The 5,537-nt window shown below is 45.5% G+C and overlaps 1 long non-coding RNA gene across 1 annotated transcript; it reads left to right on the top strand.

Moving 5' to 3' along the window:
- The first annotated feature begins 3,823 nt into the window (after nt 1–3,823).
- On the top strand, nt 3,824–4,776 carry LOC114067025. The gene is made up of 3 exons (XR_003573299.1): nt 3,824–3,923; nt 4,129–4,232; nt 4,359–4,776. It is a non-coding gene; the product is annotated as an uncharacterized LOC114067025 (long non-coding RNA).
- Nucleotides 4,777–5,537: the final 761 nt, after the last annotated feature.

Genomic DNA, 5,537 nt, shown 5'->3' with positions numbered 1-5,537 from the left:
TCATTTATGGAAGCTCAGCCCAAATGTCTGTTTTCAGACATGCAGAAATACTACAGCTCAGTATTAATGCTGGAACAAGCCCACATAAAGGGTCAGCAGTTGCCATGAATTTTGGTACAAGTCATGAGTTATTTGCAACTGACTGATACCAACGTTTAAAGGAGCTGAAGAATATCAGTCTATCATGAGACTTGGCCACTTTCCCTTCAGGCTTTTGTCAACAGTGAGTGCATCGTGTTGATGCAGCAATACATTTCCATTTACCTTTTCCAAGGAAATACTATCCTGCTCCAGGTTGAAATCACCATCCTGTTACGCACAGCTCTGTGCAGTTCACAAGCCTGAGCAGAAGCACTAAGACAGCAATAATTTCCACTTGGGTGAAGGGGAACTGACTGTGAAGATGCTCCTGGTTTTTAACACTGGATTCAGGTTCTTTTTTTTTTTTGTTATGTTAGAGTTTTCACAAACCCCCTCCCCAGTGCACAGCCGTCAGACAGAGCTAGTTTCCTCACACATCTATTATCTGGATTTTCCCTGCATAAAGCCCCCATTACGGACTGAGCCGAGTGCTCATTAGCCATAGCCAACACCACAAATGGCCAAGGTCAGCTGACAGAGATTGACCTTTCTGAATATCATGCCTCCAAAATAAACTGCTCCATTCACACTGTTTGATGTCCTGGTTAATTGGAACCTTTTTTTCCTGCATTTTGTCAAACGCAGTAAATGTCACAGCAAATTTTAAGTGACAAGAACTTGGAAGACACCTTTAATTTCCCAGTGGCATGCAACAAACTAATCCACTGTTTGCAGTACGCTTGTTAGAGTTGATCTCAAAGGTCCAACCTGTAACTAGAGGTTGAGGAATGTTCATTTGCAGATGAGCTCCTGCCCTTTGACCTCAGCAGGAGTTCCATTTACGATGAAATAAACTCAGCTGTGTAGAGCTCGAAAGGTAATCATGGGGACCTGGAAAATTCTGACCAATACATGGACTCTGCACCAGCACGGCTTCTTTACTTCATCACAGAGCACGTCAGCCGTATCTTCCTGTGAGATGTACAGAAGCCGATGTCTGCTCTGCCTTGGGCATATTTAGATCCAGCTCAGAGTTGTGACCATCACCTTCTCTTCCCAGTCTCAAAAACTTCCAGATACAGACAGGCTGAACACTATTCTACAGAAAAATAACTCCCGGTTTTGATATGGATCAGGATTTTAACTCCTATGCTGAATCTCACATGCTGGGCCTCTAGGAAATCCTGGAATTTCTTAAATATTCTTCTTTAATTAAACACATCTTCTTCTTCAACACTTTCTTTTCCATCTCAGACTGAGCATTCATCTCCTACTATACCCACTATACTTATCACAGTCCAGTAAACTAAAATAGCAACTAAAAAATATCCAAAGGAAAACATCTTAGCCCAGATGATGATATTTAGGTAATCCTTTTTTTTCCTATTTCATTAGTTATTTTCCATGTTTTGCTACTTGTGTACAACCTTGGTCAGTTCCCTCTTGAAGCCTTCCAGAATTTACTACACCCCTTCGCTTTCAGTGTTAATATAGTTATTTACACTGAGCATACATAAGCAATTTTTAGCATTAGCTGACTCTCTTAACAATAAGTTAAATCCTAGTGTACCTTGGTAACGGAGATCTTAAGTTGAAAAAAGAAACACCAAATATTGTTAGGAAAACTGTTCTGGGTTACACAAAGATTCTGGTACACACCTTTTCTCTTTTCCCCAGATATGTCTACTAATTTAAACTGTGGCAGGAACTTAAGACAGGGGTGGTACCATTATGCTAAGAACATATCCATAAGTGTCAAAGACTGAAATGCTGATGACTCAGAGAATCCAGGTTTTGAGGGCGTGCACACCTGCTCAGGCTTTGAGTAGTGTTTCCTTGTACTTGCACAAACGCTTCATCTGTGATAACTCTCCTCAGGGAAGCACCAGGACAATTCGCACACACTCACACCCGGCCTGAAGATATTCATCTCTGTTGACAGTCATAATGGATCCATTTGTCCTGAGGTAACAGACAGCTGTAATATCATAGAAGATGTCAAAGACTCCTGAAATTTCCCATGATACAGGTATTATATCATCCAGTAAACAACTTCTTGCCCCGTCAGAGATACCAAAGGCGTTCCCATCCAGCCTGAGCTCAATACGAGACCACACTTGGACTTCACTCAACATCAGGGTCTTCCCTCACTACACAGGACCTCTGCCACCACCTCGACGGATCCGGATTGTGACCACCACTTCGAGGAGACTGCAGCTGCCATTCTGACCAATGAGCACTGAGGCTGCAGCATCTGAGTCTCATCACTGGATCCAGCAGGTGCCTTGAGGGTCCTTCCAGTTGCCTGGGAGGTCTGTAGTCCTGCTCTGACTGCCTGTGCCAGTGCTGCAGCCTCACTCCAGCGCTGATTCTCCAGCCGTTCCTTCCAGGTTTTCCGGGTGGGGGGAGGTCAGCCACCATCCCATTTTGGTCCAGTGGGCAGGGGGCTTGGGAGCTTTCTCCTCACTGGTTAGCTTAGCCCAGTTTCATCAGTATGATTGCTGACATTCTTTTCAGTAAAGAGTTATTTTTCCACTTAGATCAGCACATATTTGGTCTCTCTCTGTACTGGAGAAAACCAGGGGCACTGAATCCGAAGGACACTTCCATCCAACATCTCCACCCCCTCTAAACTGTCTCAAACCAAGAACACTAAACATATTTTCAGTAAGCTTTACCACGAGCACCTTTTCACAGTCTCAGATGACAGAAAATATGACTCCACATCCCTGATGAATGCCTCTTCCTTCCTGGATTTAATGCCTGTCATTTCAGACACTATTTTCCTTCCTTCTGACTGCACGATACACAACCATCACATACTCTTTTGCTGGCTTGAAAGCACCACAGGGGTGGAGTGAACAGAAGTTTTCACAGACAAGGGACAGAACAAGTCCTACCCCAGGTACAAAAGTCTCACATAGACATGAGAAAAGCAATGAGAACTAACAACGGCAGCTCTGTCCAGATAAACCCAGAACAGCCCATGGCTTCCTCATCTTCCCACAGCCACAATGAATACAGCCTGCTCCTCAGAGGCTGACAAGGTCTGGAAGCTCACACAAAGTGCTAAGGTAACAAGAACCAAGCCAAGCTGCAGTGGTTACACCCACGGCATCCACAAAGTACTACATTATGTCTATTACTCTGAACAGACCAGGCCACACCTCCTCCTCTGTGGCTCGTGGAGCTACAAATAGTTTGCTCTAGGGAAAAGGCAGGCCTTATCAGAAAGGCGAGCAGTGTCAGACCACTGCGAGGCCGAGGACAAAGCCATAAGCACAATGCAAGAACAAAGTATGGAATCATGCTTGCCAGAGTTGTGTAGGGAATCAGAACATGACACATGTCATTCATCATTAGCTCTGATATCTTTATAAACTTCTGCATACTCCCAGAGTCATCCACTAACTCAAATATCCTGCTCTGCCTTGCAGAGGTCAGCCTGGTTTACTACTGTACAAGGGCCCAAGATCCTCCTAAGTCAGGGGAAAACATTCATTTGCCTCCCTTCTCCAAACCCAAAAGACCAGAGAACTTCCTCTGCTTCCTTTCAACAACCAGTGAGCCAGCAAAATTTAGCTAAGTCAGTAAGAAGTCATGGATGTATCTTGTAAGCATTCAGAGCTCCCTTTGTCCTATACCATTTCTGCAGTAGCTTCTTTCAGAAGAACATCTGCCATGGCTCACACCAAAGAACAAGCCATCCCAGCAGGCTGTAATGGAGGCCAGCAGCAGGCACCAAGCCTACAGGGACACTCATTCAGAATGCACACCCAGTCCCTAACAACGTGCAGCTCTGGGACTACCTGAGCTACAGATGGCTTTTCTGTGTTCAGTAAGTCTCCACGGGTTTCTTTTCCAGACTCCCCAAGGCATCACTCAAGTCAGAACTGCACTCTGCTCCCCAGAGTCCTCCCAGCTGCCTCACTGCTCAGCCACACCTTCATCTTCAGCGCACCAAGTCATCTGTACAGATCAGCGCAGGCAGCTCATCCGAGAATCCTCTGCCATCAACACAAAGGTCCTGGTACCCTCCATACGTAGAAGACAGACAGCAGACACGTGACAGAGAATCCTTCATTGTTCGGCAAAGTTCTGTCACACATTTGGAACCTGCCATGGTGTGGGAAGATTTTGACACTACATGAGTAAGACAACTACCAAACCCTGTTCCCAGCTGCACTATCTCAGTGATTCCAGCTCCTCGCCCAAGCTTTTCTGGCACACCTCCTTCTTATTCCTACCCTCAAAACTTCCACCATCTCTCTTCCCAGAGCAGTGCTGTAACTGAAGAGTTCAATTCCCACAGAAGCTCTCCAGAGTTCAGTATCTTTATTGCTCTTCAAGAAGATAAAAAGCAAACAGCAAAGGAAGAGGGGAGAGGGAAGGAAGGTCCAAATCCCTGCTGCAAGGTCAGGCACTAATACACCATCAGACTGGTAACAAAGAAACTCAGAGTTAACATGTCCCTGAGTGAGATCATGTACGTTCCACTATATCCTGTCTCCTTTCCCTATCTGTCCCTTTGTCTCTGCACTGACTTCTGACAGGCCAGACCTACTAAGACATATCTGACACAGCCTGCCCAACAAGGAATGCTGTATGGGAATTTGGCCATCATCTGATGAACACGCCATTCATCCTTCCTCGCTTTCACCTTTACTCCATCTCCATTTGAAAATGGATTCCATCTTTACCCTGCTCAGTAAAGTGACCTGCACTCATTGCATCCCTTTTCTGGGCAGCTTACTACTAATTCTAAGCACTTGACAGCCAGTCCATTTCCTTTTCTATAGGCATTGAGGACCCTACCACATGACCACAGGTGCTGCTTTCAGTGCTAGAGCCTGCTCAGCTGGCAGGGAGCCTTGCTGCTCAGGAACCAGGATCAACATTTCCCAACCACCAGCAGCTGCTCACTCCAACTCTTTCAAGAACAGCTTAATTCTTTGCAACTGAAAAAAGCTGCAGGAGGCAACTGCACAGCTTGAAACCTCCTCCCTGACATTTGGCTTGGGATGCACGTTAGCTTTCAGAAGCCAACAACCAGCTGAACATATGACCTCGAGGTTCCTATCCTTCTGCACCTTCACCACTTAGCACACCAATGCATACCCACCTACCAATCACCACCCCCCAGCAAACCTGGCAGCTTCACATCCTGTGCTGCATTAAGAACACTGCCTCTGGCCCACAACAGAGGAACCCTGTTCAGGCTTACTCAAGTCACTGACCACAGAGGAAGAAACAGTTCCTGCACCCTTAAAGAGCAAGTGCTCTATTTCAGCTCCTCCATCACACAACTTCTCCAGGACACAAAGAGTTAAGTACATATTATATAAATAATATTGACATCATTTAACGCAAGTCCCTCAGAAAAATTTCACTTGCTCACATATCCTCAGGTGGCAACGCTGAGAATCATAAACTTGCATACTACACAAAAAATGATA

The sequence above is a fragment of the Empidonax traillii genome, unplaced genomic scaffold, assembly GCF_003031625.1.
Source record: "Empidonax traillii isolate 1590-97213 ecotype Southwest subspecies unplaced genomic scaffold, ASM303162v1 scaffold848:size342660, whole genome shotgun sequence".
In the NCBI taxonomy this organism is placed as follows: domain Eukaryota; kingdom Metazoa; phylum Chordata; class Aves; order Passeriformes; family Tyrannidae; genus Empidonax; species Empidonax traillii.
The sequence above is the reverse complement of the archived record's forward strand: the minus strand, read 5'-3'. Positions and strand labels throughout refer to the sequence as shown.